Source organism: Lolium perenne, chromosome 2 (genome assembly GCF_019359855.2).
Source record: "Lolium perenne isolate Kyuss_39 chromosome 2, Kyuss_2.0, whole genome shotgun sequence".
NCBI lineage: Eukaryota > Viridiplantae > Streptophyta > Magnoliopsida > Poales > Poaceae > Lolium > Lolium perenne.
The window spans coordinates 304,411,751-304,427,128 of NC_067245.2; the positions used below are offsets into that span (position 1 = coordinate 304,411,751).

The 15,378-nt window shown below is 40.0% G+C and overlaps 1 pseudogene; it reads left to right on the forward strand.

The window, feature by feature from the left end:
• The first annotated feature begins 997 nt into the window (after nt 1-997).
• On the forward strand, nt 998-2,504 carry LOC127330843 (uncharacterized; annotated as a pseudogene).
• The last annotated feature ends 12,874 nt before the right edge of the window (nt 2,505-15,378 follow it).

Sequence of the window (15,378 nt, forward strand, 5' to 3'; positions counted from 1 at the left end):
GTATGCTTCTACTCTTCCCCAACTTCATATGCAGATTGTACTTCTCAAATCAATGTGGCAAGAGAAATACTCTGTTGTGACAACACCTTAACTGTATGTGATAAGCAAGCTCTTCTACAAAATTAGCATTGCTTTTTATATTCTTGGATTCTATGAATGAGATTGTCAGCTTGGTGTTCCATTATTCATCACGCCATTTTTCGGCGTTCAGTTCTTTCATTTTTACTGTACTACTTTTTCATCACAAGGATAAGCATGATGGTCTCAATGCAGGCAGATTGCATAATTGTTACTCTTCCACGTTCAGTTCTTTTTGTTTGTACTTGTACCATTTTCATTTTGTAGCAATTGGTTCAAAAATAGTTTTTTGTTACTCTTTGAATTAACTCATTGTAAAGCCTCATATATATTTTTCAGTGTGTCTATCAATTAACTCGTTGAATTTTCCTGATGTAGAAGATATTTAGAAAGAGGTGTATCACAGGCACATGATAGCCAGAGAAGGCTGGGCTATGGTTGCTTAAATATGTTGATTTCTTTTGGTATGGAGTTCGTACTGGCCTTACATAGGTGTGGGTCTCTTTTGTTTGCTTTGGTTCGCTTTGGAGTTGTGTACTTTCTGGATGAATGGTACTTGATGAGTTTCTTTTAACCATTGAAGGATATGTGGATTCATTGGGAGATAAGTCTAAACGTAATGTGGTGCAATATAAAGGCCGCTTTTCTGTGACATCTGAGAGCGTCGATCTTGCAAAGGTAAGCGGATTTGGTGGATTAATTAAGGTGACAGCACTGAGCAGAGTTACTTTGTTTTTTATATTAAATCCTTTACTATACAGGTTCTGGAAATTCCATTTAGTACCATCTCACGCAAATCACCACATGTAAGATTGTTATGAACATTAGTATGAGCAGGCTATATTCAGAATATAGTTGCATTCTATAATCTATGGCAGTCGTATATTTGTGATTAAATACCTTTCTTGGTCAGGGTGTACAGCTAAGAAAATCTGCAAGTGTTGGTGATTGGATTGTGAACGCCAAACCAATGGTATAATTCTTCTATCTCAGGTTTATTTGCTCAGTTTTAGTTTCTTAAGGAAACCATGAGAAAATGTTTCCTTTTAGCGGATAAATGAAGCCTATGCACCTTATGGGCACACTGCATTTACCTTTCGAAACGGAAATAGACCTTAGAGATACCCGTATAGCATTTCCTCCCCTTTTGCAGCTTCTGTTATAGCTGATCAGATTTTCTTGATGCATGAATGCTACAGTCTAACAGCCATCAACTAAAGGAACTCTGCAATAGCTCGGTATCATCGTCGATTCTCATTCCACACCTTGAGAACATCGTGCAACAGACTACGCTTCAGCAAGTATGGAGTAAGCTTTAGCATGCTTACGAATGCACATGATGAGTTATATAAGAAGACATTAACCAATGTTTTTATTTCCTTACTACAGGATCTGATCGTTAACCTACTAAGTAGCATGCAACATAATGAGAAAGCTGACGGTATTTTCTTCCCCTTCTGGCTACTGAGTTCTCCTTACTTCTTTGGTTATATCTTTAAATCTAATGTTTTTCTTCAGGTGCACAGTCTGAAATGTCATCGCAAGTCCAAACTATGGAGAGTGAGACAATGGTAAGCAGTAATCTGGTGTATGATTTGTCGTGTTCATAAGGTTACCCTTACCTGGTAATAGCAGTTCTCCAGAAGATTGATTGTTATCACTGAAACTGTCCTTCCTATTGTTTGGCAGTTTCAAACAGCTAATACTGAGAAAGAACGGTCATTACTTGTTAAAATTTCAGAACTCCAATCTAGGTAAGCACACTGCCTTGCGAGTGATGCCACAAATAATTCCACTAACACATCTTTGCAACAGCTACGGCATAGTATTTACATGTTCATACGGTACATAATACTGTCATATTTAATCTTGGAGATGTTGATTTTTGGGTTGTCGTCGAGATAGTACTGATCTTATTTTTTAGTTAGATGCTCTATTATCTTTATTCTGACCTATACATGCACTGGAGGATATTTTATTAAGTGACACAGTTTACGGTTTTGGTCACTTAGTGAACAAATTTATTAATTACATTTTTCCCGCAGAATGATTACTTTTGACTTATGAGCTGATTTCAGCCAAGCTAAAACATGTTCAGGTTGGTACCAATATTTCCTTTAGTTTGTCACGGCATTTTAACACTTGTACCGTTGTACACAGTATTAGCTATCATGTATTTGGTTTTGTTTCTGTCCTCATTAGGAAGGCAATGCTCTGACAGTCAAGAGTTCCAGTAAATGTCTTTTTCAAGCAGTACCCTCTCTATTATGAACTGGAAATTACGTACATGGGCTACCAAGCAGGCCATGTGTTGTCTTGTGCAGCTGCAGAATGTGTTCGGATATCACTTGGTCATTGTTCCTTGCTGGAAGCTAATATCAGGCTGAATTTTCCATCGCATGTACAGAGTTTCAGAATCTACTCTTAGCCATGATCGTTTTTCTGTATCTCCTTTTCTTTTATGTATATAAGCAACGTGCTTGTTTTTTAAATCTCATTTGTTTTAAAGATAAACACATGTTCAGGGAAGGGTTCTTAGGTAATCAAGTGCATTTATTATTATAGTACTAGCCAAAAATCCATCTTGGATTTAGATCGTAGCATTTGCCCTTGTATTTTTTTCAGTGTTGTTACATGCTCTGGTTTTCAAAATTTACAAATATCCAACGAAAGAAATCGGTCTCGCATCTCGACTTATTGTCTATACACACTTGGTTTCGTGACACATTTCTTTGTGATTTGTGTAGAATATAATTCACAATATTTTTTCTTATGCCAATAAATATACGATAACTCGGACATTTGCGCCAGTCGGCGCAACGAGTCATCTATGATGGAGATTTACATAATATATGTTACCAGAGCACATGCACATATGACTTTACTTCTGGGCCAGTAGCTAAAATTCAGTCGTTTTAAGAGTATTCTATGACATAATGATTTCTATGAACCTCATAACAAATGTATATGCATTTGATCCTAATTGACTGTTTCTACATCAAATTATTTTTTTAGCTTGGAGAGAGTGTATATCTCCTTTCTGTTGTGAGTTAGCTTGGAGAGAGTGTGTGCCTTTCTTTCTCTCCAGCTGTTGTCGCCTTGACTCCCAGTTTCATAATCTAGCATTCCATCTGCATTTCTGAATGTCTCTTGCAGATAGCATAATTGCATCAGCCCAATGAAATCCGTAGAGGAGGGATACATAGTACATATTTAGATATGCAACAATAGGTTTAGCTTCTGTATTAAAATCTATACTAGCAATGTTTGTATTGTTGTACGACCTGCTCTATATGTGGTGGGATTTTGTAATTGCTTATGCTATGTTCATGTATATAATATAAAATTTGAAATTTCATGGTTGATATTTTCTTGATGCTCTGCTATGGCATGCAAACTCTCTGCTAAAGTAAAGCTAATACATCCCTGACTGTTTTTCAGTCTTCAGCACATGTCAAATACAGCATATGTGTGAATGATTTCCATGCCTTCAGTGAGTCGCTATTTCTTGTATACAAGTTTTGGCTTATGGAATTCTAATGGCTTGGAAAAAATATAGACCCAACTTACCTGTATAGTCGGTATTCCTATGAATTCCAATGGCTTGGGAAAAAGACTTTGATGTTGTTGTTGTTGCTGTTGTTATTGTTGTATGATGTAGAATTCAACTTTAATCTATGTACGGAGCTTGTTGGTGAGTTAGTTGGTTTTCAGGTTATTTTGCACGGTTCCAGTTTCATTTTGCACGGTTGCAGTTTCTCTGAACTTGGCAATGTAGTTTGACTGTTTAATGAGTCCCTCTTTCTATCTGTTCCCTACACTCTAATCAATCTTGTGATTATTCTCTCCCAGTCTTGATGAAATAAAAAGATCCTTTGGTTGTCTTTTCTTGGAAAAAAAAACTGTGTTTGTCTTATCATGCGGGATCATTTTGTGTATTTCAGTCTTTTGATCCACTTATGCTTTCTTCATAAGGTACACAGGTTGTAGTGTTATTGACATGTAAGTTTGTCAAAATAATTATATTATATGTTGTTCAATCATGGCCTACATATTATGTTCAATGTGTTTCTGCTTATGGGTGGTGTTTTCTCGCTTTAGCTTTTGTGGGTTGCGCCTGGGCGCAACGGGTCATCTAGTCTATATCATCTGCGGAAGGTTTCTGGTGGTATGTCATATTTTATACCGACTTTGCCCCCCACTGAAATATATATTACGCACTAATGCCATGCCACCGTTTCGTCCGTTTGGTTTCTGGTGGGACAACCAAACGCCCTCGAGCAGCTCCCTCCGACGGCGGCGTCGGGCTCGAACAGCTCCCCTCCAGTGGCGGCGTCGGTCTTCGTCGTCCCCACGCTTTCCTCCTTTTCTTCACGCTCTCCGACAGCCCCTCTCTGGCGCTTCCCTCTTAACCTCCCCTTCCTTTCTCCGATCTGGATCTCTCTATGCCCGCTTCTAATCGTCTCTGTAGTTGCTGGGATTGGAGCCTTTGGGTATATCCCCTGATGCAGTTCCAGGAACTTCCACGCCTCCGCTGAATTTGTGCCAAGCTCAGTAGTCAAATTCGCCAATGCATTCATGGAAGCGGTGCAGTAATACCCGGATGCGCCTGTGCCGTATGCTCTATGGAAATCGTTGCCCATGATGAAGATCTTGCCGATCTTACGGCCCTCCTTTCAGCGCTCGCGGGCGCTGAATGAAGGCTTGCTCCCCATGGCCATGGTGAGCAGGAATTGCGCCAGGATGAGCATCTACAGTCCAGCGTGCACATGCGAGATTATTCTGCATGCCGGTCTCCATGGCCATGGTGATGCTTGTGTCATCTATGACTTTTGTATGATTAATTTCTGAATTAATCTCTTTCATATGTATTGTGCACCCGTGTACGCACTCATTAGCACCCGCTACATGTGAGTAACGATCACGGCTACACATCTAAAGGTATAATTGCTGCACCCCCATGGGGCATTTCTAAGCTATCCACGATAGGCATGTGTCGCTTGAGGGCTGGGCGTCGGCCTCGCTGGGTCTCCACCGGTTGGGCCACGTGTCGGTGTGTCATTGGCTCAGCCGGAGCGAAAGGAAAAGAAATCGCAGGGCGAGGGGGAAAAGCAGCCGAGACTCGAGACCCAGCCATTGAAACCCTATCCAGCCTCTCCCTCGCGTCCGGGCGTCCGGCGTCCTTTCCCGCTGCTGCTCCTCCAACTCTATCACTTCGCCTCGTCTCCCTGGCCGTGAGGAGTGATGTCTACGTTCCCCCTCCTTTCCTGTAGACAGTGTTGGGCCTCCAAGAGCAGAGGTTTGTAGAACAGCAGCAAGTTTCCCTTAAGTGGATCACCCAAGGTTTATCGAACTCAGGGAGGAAGAGGTCAAAGATATCCCTCTCATGCAACCCTGCAACCACAAAGCAAGAAGTCTCTTGTGTCCCCAACACACCAAATAGGTGCACTAGTTCGGCGAAGAGATAGTGAAATACAGGTGGTATGAATAAGTATGAGCAGTAGCAACGGTGCCAGAAAAGTGCTTGCTGGCGTGTAGTTGATGGTGGTAGTATTGCAGCAGTAGTAACGCAAAGAAAACAAGAAACAAGCAGCGATAGCAGTATTTAGGAACAAGGCCTAGGGATTACACTTTCACTAGTGGACACTCTCAACATTGATCACATAACAGAATAGATAAATGCATACTCTACACTCTTGTTGGATGATGAACGCATTGCGTAGGATTACACGAACCCTCAATGCCGGAGTTAACAAGCTCCACAATTTGTTCATATTTAAGTAACCTTATAGTGTAAGATAGATCAACATAACCAAATAGATCACATCAATACCATCATAGTAATAGTTAACTTCACAATCTACAAGAGATCATGATCATAGCCTACGACAAGAACCACACGGTGCACACACTAGTCACCTTTACACACGTGCAGGAGGAATAGAACTACTTTAATAACATCACTAGAGTAGCACATAGATGAATTGTGATACAAAACTCATATGAATCTCAATCATGTAAAGCAGCTCATGAGATCATTGTATTGAAGTACATGGAGAGAGATTTAACCACATAGCTACCGGTACAGCCCCGAGCCTCGATGGAGAACTACTCCCTCCTCATGGGAGCAGCAGCGGTGATGAAGATGGCGGTGGAGATGGCAGCGGTGTTGATGGAGAAGCCTTCCGGGGGCACTTCCCCGTCCCGGCAGGATGCCGAATGCAGTTCGTCCCCGAATTGGAGTTTCGCGACGGTGGCGGCGCCCACTGGAGTCTTTACGGAGTTTCGTCAATTGGTGCTGCGTTTTTAGGTCGAAAGGGCTTTTATAGGCGAAGAGGCGCGCAGGGGGCACTGGGGGCGCCACACCCTAGGCCGGCGCGGCCGTGGTGCGGCCCGCGCCGCCATGTGGTGTGGTGGCCCCCTGGCCCCTCTCCGACTCTTCTTCGGTGTTCTGGAGCCTTCCGGGAAAAATAGGAGGTTTGGCGTTGATTTCGTCCAATTCCGAGAATATTGCCCGAACAGCCTTTCTGGAACCAAAAACAGCAGAAAACAGCAACTGGCCTTTCGGCATCTTGTTAATAGGTTAGTTCCGGAAAACGCATAAAAATGATATAAAGTGTGAACAAAACATGTTGGTATTGTCATAAAACAAGCATGGAACATCGGAAATTATAGATACGTTGGAGACGTATCAGCATCCCCAAGCTTAGTTCCTACTCGTCCTCGAGTAGGTAAACGATAAAAGATAATTTCTGAGGTGACATGCTACCAACATAATCTTAATCATACCATTGTAAAGCATATGAGATGAATGCAGCGATTCGAAACAATGTAAATGCAATGAGTAAACAATTGAATCATATAGCAAAGACTTTTCATGAATAGTACTTTTGAGACAAGCATCAATAAGTCTTGCATAAGGGTTACTCATAAAGCAATAAATTCATAGTAGAGACATTGAAGCAACACAATGGAAGATTAAGTTTCAGCGGTTGCTTTCAACTTGTAACATGTATATCTCATGGATAGTTGTCAATGTAAAGCAATATAACAAATGCAATATGCAAATATGTAAGAATCAATGCAAAGTTCACACAAGTGTTTGCTTCTTGAGGTGGAGAGAAATAGGTGAACTGACTCAACAATAAAAGTAAAAGAATGGTCCTTCAAAGAGGAAAGCATCGATTGCTATATTTGTGCTAGAGCTTTTATTTTGAAAACATGAAACAATTTTGTCAACGGTAGTAATAAAGCATATGTATCATGTAAATTATATCTTACAAGTTGCAAGCCTCATGCATAGTATACTAATAGTGCCCGCACCTTGTCCTACTTAGCTTGGACTACCGGATCATCACAATGCACATGTTTTGACCAAGTGTCACAATGGGGTACCTCCATGCCGCCTGTACAAGGGTCTAAGGAGAAAGTTCGCATTGGATTTCTCGCTTTTGATCATTCTTCAACTTAGACACCCATACCGGGACAACATGAACAACAGATAATGGACTCCTCTTTAATGCATAAGCATGTAACAACAATTATTATTCTCACTGGAGATTGAGGATATGTGTCCAAAACTGAAACTTCCACCATGATTCATGGCTTTAGTTAGCGGCCCAATGTTCTTCTCTAACAATATGCATGCTTAACCATATGGTGGTAGATCGCTCTTACTTCAGACAAGACGAACATGCATAGCAACTCACATGAAATTCAACAAAGAGTAGTTGATGGCGTCCCCAGTGAACATGGTTATCGCACAACAAGCAACTTAATAAGAGATAAAGTACATAATTACATATTCAATACCACAATAGTTTTTAAGCTATTTGTCCCATGAGCTATATATTGCAAAGGTGAATGATGGAATTTTAAAGGTAGCACTCAAGCAATTTACTTTGGAATGGCAGAGAAATACCATGTAGTAGGTAGGTATGGTGGACACAAATGGCATAGTGTTGTTTGGCTCAGGATTTGGATGCATGAGAAGTATTCCCTCTCGATACAAGGTTTAGGCCAGCAAGGTTGTTTGAAGCAAACACAAGCGCGAACTAGTACAGCAAAACTCACATAAAAGACATATTACAAGCATTATAAAACTATACATCGTCTTCCTTGTTGTTCAAACATCTTACTAGAAAATATCTAGACTCTAGAGAAACCACTCATGCAAACCAAATTTTAACAAGCTCTATGTATTTCTTCACTAATAGGTGCAAGGTATATGATGCAAGAGCTTAAATAAGAGCACAACAATTGCCAAGTATCAAGTTATTCAAGACATCATACCAATTACTACATGTAGCATTTTCCAATTCCAACCATATAAAAATGAACGAAGCAGTTTTAACCTTCGCCATGAACACTAAAAGATAAAGCTAAGAACACATGTGTTCATATGAACCAGCGGAGCGTGTCTCTCTCCCACACAAGCATTTATTCAAACAAAAACAAAAACAAAAGCAAACAAACAGACGCTCCAAGTAAAGTACATAAGATGTGATTGAATAAAAGTATAGTTTCAAGAGAAGGAACCTGATAATTCATCGATGAAGAAGGGGATGCCTTGGGCATCCCCAAGCTTAGACGCTTGAGTCTTCTTGATATATGCAGGGGTGAACCACCGGGGCATCCCCAAGCTTAGAGCTTCCACTCTTCTTGATCATAGTATATCATCTTCCTCTCTTGACCCTTGAAAACTTTCTCCACACCAAACTCAAAGCAAACTCATTAGAGGGTTAGTGCATAATCAAAAACTCACATGTTCAGAGGTGACACAATCATTCTTAACACTTCTGGACATTGCTCAAAGCTACTGGAAGGTAATGGAACAAAGAAATCCACCCAACACAGCGAAAGAAGCAATGCGAAATAAAAGGCAGAATCTGTCAAAAAACAGAATAGTCCATAAAGACGAATTTTAAAATGGCACCAGACTTGCTCAAATGGAAAAACGCAAAACTAATGAAAGTTGCGTACATATCTGAGGATCACTCACGTAAATTGGCATAATTTTCTGAGTTACCTGCAGAGAATTAGACCCAGATTCGTGACAGACAGCAATGCTGTTTCTGCGCAGCAATCCAAATCTAGCATCAACTTTACCATAGAGACTTGGCACAAAAACATGATAAGGAGAGGTTGCTACAGTAGTAAACAACTTCCAAGACACAAATATAAAACAAAGTACTGTAGCAAAATAACACATGGGTTATTTCCCAAGAAGTTCTTTCTTTATAGCCATTAAGATGGGCTCAGCAGTTTTAATGATCCATTTGCGGGAAATAGTATTTGAAGCAAAAGAGAGCTTCAAGAGGCAAGTTCAAAACAAATTTAAGTCTAACATGCTTCCTATGAAGAGGAATCTTGTACACAAATGAATTCATGAAGAACAAAGTGACAAGCATAAGAGGATAAAACACGAGTAACTTCCAGATTCTCAACATAAAGAGGGGAAACTTAATATTATTAAGATGCATATAACCATATTTCCCTCTCTCATAATAACTTTCAGTAGCATCATTGATGAAATCCACAATATACCCATCACTTAAAACATTCTTATCATGGTTCATATGCATAGAAGTATCATTAATTTTAGCATAAGAAGAGTTATTCTTATTAATAGCAATTGGAGCAAGATTATTATCAAGAATTTGAACATGGTAAACAAGTTGCCTATTAAGGGGATTGTTTTTGGTAATCCAATCATGACTATGACAAGTTTCATAAGGATAGTTAGAACCTATATCATAGCATTCTTTATAATAATCATTAGAGATCGGAGGCATAGTGTCATCATAAGAAATAGAATAGTTATCCTTCACAATCGGTTTATCTGTGTCCACACCATTATTGTTATTAGAAGGAGATGTATCAAGAACATAATGACCAGTAGCTAAAGGATTTGCAAACACCTCTTCCCCAAGCTTAGAGCTTTCTATATCATTATGGGAGGAAGCATGGATAGTACTGACACTATGGCAATTATTATCATCATCATTTTCAGAATTAGTTTCCCAGAGATTTGCAATATCAAAAGTAGTGTGCTCATTCAAATCATGATTGCTAATGTATGTAAAGGGCATAGGAAGATCATCATATTCAGATTCATTATCACAATAATCATTAGGAGCAACATACTTACGGTTACCTATTGTTATCTCATATACGCGGGGATATGATGTTACCTCTTTCTTTTTATTCCCCTTCTTCTTCTTCTTCTTCTTCTTCTTCATTCCCTTCTTCTTCTTTTTCTCTTCCTTCTCCTCGTTCCCTTCTTCAGGAAGAAGAGGCTTGAAGGGTGGCTTGTCCGCATAACCTGATTTACTTTCAGAAACAATAGAAGAAACTTGGGAGGATCCCTCCTTTTCGTTAATTAGTTGAAAACACACAGCGGTCCTATCATATTTTGGCAAGGTGTCATCTTCTAAAATATTTTGTATGTAAGTATTTGTATGGCTATTATCAATGCAATAAGAAAAACACCCATGCAGGACATCATCAATATCAAGATCACTCATATGTAACAAAGAGATTTTTCTCGACAGTTCTTCACACCCCAAAAATAAAGTAAGTTCATCATGCTGATTAGGAGTAATTTCATCATCACAATACAAATTTGCAGCACTCATTGGGTTCAAATTATCATTGGAGGAGCATTGAAAATTAAAATGACCCACTTCATGGCAAACTTCACAAATAAAAGGATAGAGGGCACAAACTTTTTTACCAAGATCATCTAGAGCCCTAAACCACTTTCTAGTTTTTTCATTAGCATGATGGATACAATATTCATCTTTGATTTGATTAATTCCACAAGGTCTATGTATTCCACAAAAATTAACATGCTTATAGGAAATAGCATTCTTAGGAGTTTGAGCATGCTTGATGTCTACGTTCCCCCTCCTTTCCTGTAGACAGTGTTGGGCCTCCAAGAGCAGAGGTTTGTAGAACAGCAGCAAGTTTTCCCTTAAGTGGATCACCCAAGGTTTATCGAACTCAGGGAGGAAGAGGTCAAAGATATCCCTCTCATGCAACCCTGCAACCACAAAGCAAGAAGTCTCTTGTGTCCCCAACACACCTAATAGGTGCACTAGTTCGGCGAAGAGATAGTGAAATACGGTGGTATAAATATATATGAGCGGTAGCAACGGTGCGAGAAAAGTGCTTCCGGCGTGTAGTTGATGGTGGTAGTATTGCAGCAGTAGTAACGCAGTAAAACAGTAAACAAGCAGCGATAGCAGTATTTAGTAACAAGGCCTAGGGATTACACTTTCACTAGTGGACACTCTCAACATTGATCACATAACAGAATAGATAAATGCATACTCTACACTTTTGTTGGATGATGAACACATTGCGTAGGATTACACGAACCCTCAATGCCGGAGTTAACAAGCTCCACAATAATGCTCATATTTTAGTAACCTTTAGTGTAAGATAGATCAAAAGACTAAACCAAGTACTAGCATAGCATGCACACTGTCACCTTCATGCATATGTAGGAGGAATAGATCACATCAATATTATCATAGCAATAGTTAACTTCGCAATCTATAAGAGATCATGATCATAGCATAAACCAAGTACTAACACGGTGCACACACTGTCACCTTTGCACACATGCAGGAGGAATAAAACTACTTTAATAACATTGCTAGAGTAGCACATAGATAAATTGTGATACGAACACATTGCAATCATAAAGAGATATAAATAAGCACCTCACTATGCCATTCAACAGTGAATAAGTATTCTGTGAAATATAGCCTAAGAGACCCACACGGTGCACACACTGTCACCTTTACACACGTGGGACAAGGAGTCTCCGGAGATCACATAAGTAAAACTCACTTGACTAGCATAATGACATCTAGATTACAAGCATCATCATATGAATCTCAATCATGTAAGGCAGCTCATGAGATTATTGTATTGAAGCACACAGGAGAGAGATGAACCACATAGCTACCGGTACAGCCCCGAGCCTCGATGGAGAACTACTCCCTCCTCATGGGAGCAGCATCGGTGATGAAGATGGCGGTGGAGATGGCAGCGGTGTCGATGGAGAAGCCGTCCGGGGGCACTTCCCCGCGCCGGGAGCGGGCCGGAACGAGAGACTCTGTCCCCGGATCTTGGCTTCGCGATGGCGGCGGCTCTGGAAGGTTTTCCGTATCGTGGTTCTTCGCCATAGGGTTTTCGATCCAGGGGCTTTATATAGGCGAAGAGGCGGCGCAGGAGGGCTTCTGGGGGGGCCACACCATAGGGCGGCGCGGCCCCCCCTCGGGCCGCGCCAGGGTATGGTGTGGGGCCCCCAGGGCTCCCCTCTGGCGGCTCTCGAGTGTTCTGGATGGTTCCGGGAAAAATAGGAATCTGGGTCTTGATTTCGTCCGATTCCGAGAATATTTCGTTACTAGGATTTCTGAAACCAAAAACAGCAGAAAACAGGAACTGGCACTTCGGCATCTTGTTAATAGGTTAGTTCCAGAAAATGCACGAATATGACATAAAGTGTGCATAAAACATGTAGATATCATCAATAATGTGGCATGGAACATAAGAAATATCGATACGTCAGAGACGTATCAGCATCCCCAAGCTTAGTTCTGCTCGTCCCGAGCAGGTAAAACGATAACAAAGATAATTTCTGAAGTGACATGCCATCATAAACTTGATCATATTGTAAACATATGTAATGAATGCAGCGATCAAAACAATGGTAATGACATGAGTAAACACCTGAATCATAAAGCAATGACTTTTCATGAATAGCACTTTCAAGACAGGCATCAATAAGTCTTGCATAAGAGTTAACTCATAAAGCAATAATTCAAAGTAAAGGTATTGAAGCAACACAAAGGAAGATTAAGTTTTAGCGGTTGCTTCCAACTTGTAACATGTATATCTCATGGACAATTGTCAATGCAAAGCAATATAACAAATGCAATATGCAAATATGTAGGAATCAATGCACAGTTCACACAAGTGTTTGCTTCTTGAGATGGAGAGAAATAGGTGAACTGACTCAACAATAAAAGTAAAAGAATGGTCCTTCAAAGAGGAAAGCATCGATTGCTATATTTGTGCTAGAGCTTCTATTTTGAAAACATAAAGAGAGCATAAAAATAAAGTTTTGAGAGGTGTTTGTTGTTGTCAACGAATGGTAGCGGGTACTCTAACCCCCTTGCCAGGCAAACCTTCAAAGAGCGGCTCCCATTTTATTTCATTTTTGAGTGGCACTCCCTCCAACCTTTCTTTCACAAACCATGGCTAACCGAATCCTCGGGTGCCTGCCAACAATCTCATACCATGAAGGAGTGCCTTTTTATTTTAGTTTTATTATGATGACACTCCCCCCAACCTTTGCTTACACAAGCCATGGCTAACCGAATCCTTCGGGTGCCGTCCAACAATCACATACCATGGAGGAGTGTCTATTTTTGTTAATTAATTTGGGACTGGGAATCCCATTGCCAGCTCTTTTTGCAAAATTATTGGATAAGCGGATGAAGCCACTAGTCCATTGGTGAAAGTTGCCCAACAAGATTGAAAGATAAACACCACATACTTCCTCATGAGCTATAAAACATTGACACAAATCAGAGGTGATAAATTTTGAATTGTTTAAAGGTAGCACTCAAGCAATTTACTTTGGAATGGCAGGAAATACCATGTAGTAGGTAGGTATGGTGGACACAAATGGCATAGTGGTTGGCTCAAGGATTTGGATGCATGAGAAGTATTCCCTCTCGATACAAGGTTTAGGCTAGCAAGGTTATTTGAAACAAACACAAGGATGAACCGGTGCAGCAAAACTCACATAAAAGACATATTGTAAACATTATAAGACTCTACACCGTCTTCCTCGTTGTTCAAACTCAATACTAGAAATTATCTAGACCTTAGAGAGACCAATTATGCAAACCAAATTTTAGCATGCTCTATGTATTTCTTCACTAATAGGTGCAAAGTATATGATGCAAGAGCTTAAACATGAGCACAACAATTGCCAAGTATCAAATTACCCAAGACATTATAGCAATTACTACATGTATCATTTTCCAATTCCAACCATATAACAATTTAACGAAGAGGAAACTTCGCCATGAATATTATGAGCTAAGAACACATGTGTTCATACGAACCAGCGGAGCGTGTCTCTCTCCCACACAAGGATGAACTTATTCAAACATAAACAAAAACAAAAGCAAACAGACGCTCCAAGTAAAGTACATAAGATGTGACCGAATAAAAATATAGTTTCAAGAGAAGGAACCTGATAATTTGTCGATGAAGAAGGGGATGCCTTGGGAATCCCCAAGCTTAGATGCTTGAGTCTTCTTGAAATAGGCAGGGATGAACCATGGGGGCATCCCCAAGCTTAGACTCTTCACTCTTCTTGATCATAGTATATCATCCTCCTCTCTTGACCCTTGAAAACTTCTTCCACACCAAACTTTAAGCAAACTCATTAGAGGGTTAGTGCATAATCAAAAACTCACATGTTCAGAGGTGACACAATCATTCTTAACACTTCTGGACATTGCTCAAAGCTACTGGAAGGTAATGGAACAAAGAAATCCACCCAACACAGCGAAAGAAGCAATGCGAAATAAAAGGCAGAATCTGTCAAAAGCAGAACAGTCCGTAAAGACGAATTTTAAAATGGCACCAGACTTGCTCAAACGGAAAAACTCAAAACTAATGAAAGTTGCGTACATATCTGAGGATCACTCACGTAAATTGGCTTAATTTTCTGAGTTACCTACAGAGAATTAGACCCAGATTCGTGACAGACAGCAATGCTGTTTGTGCGCAGCAATCCAAATCTAGTATCAACTTTACCATAGAGACTTTACTTGGCACAACAAAACACAAAACTAAGATAAGGAGAGGTTGTTACAGTAGTAAACAACTTCCAATACACAAATATAAAACAAATTACTGTAGCAAAATAACACATGGGTTATCTCCCAAGAAGTTCTTTCTTTTTAGCCATTAAGATGGGCTCAGCAGTTTTAATGATGCACTCGCAAGAAATAGTATTTGAAGCAAAAGAGAGCATCAAGAGGCAAATTCAAAACACATTTAAGTCTAACATGCTTCCTATGCATAGGAACCTTGTAAATAAACAAGTTCATGAAGAGCAAAGTGACAAGCATAGGAAGATAAAACAAGTGTAGCTTCAAAAATTTCAGCACATAGAGAGGCATTTTAGTAACATGAAAATTTCTACAACCATATTTTCCTCTCTCATAATAACTTTCAGTAGCAACATGAGCAAACTCAACAATA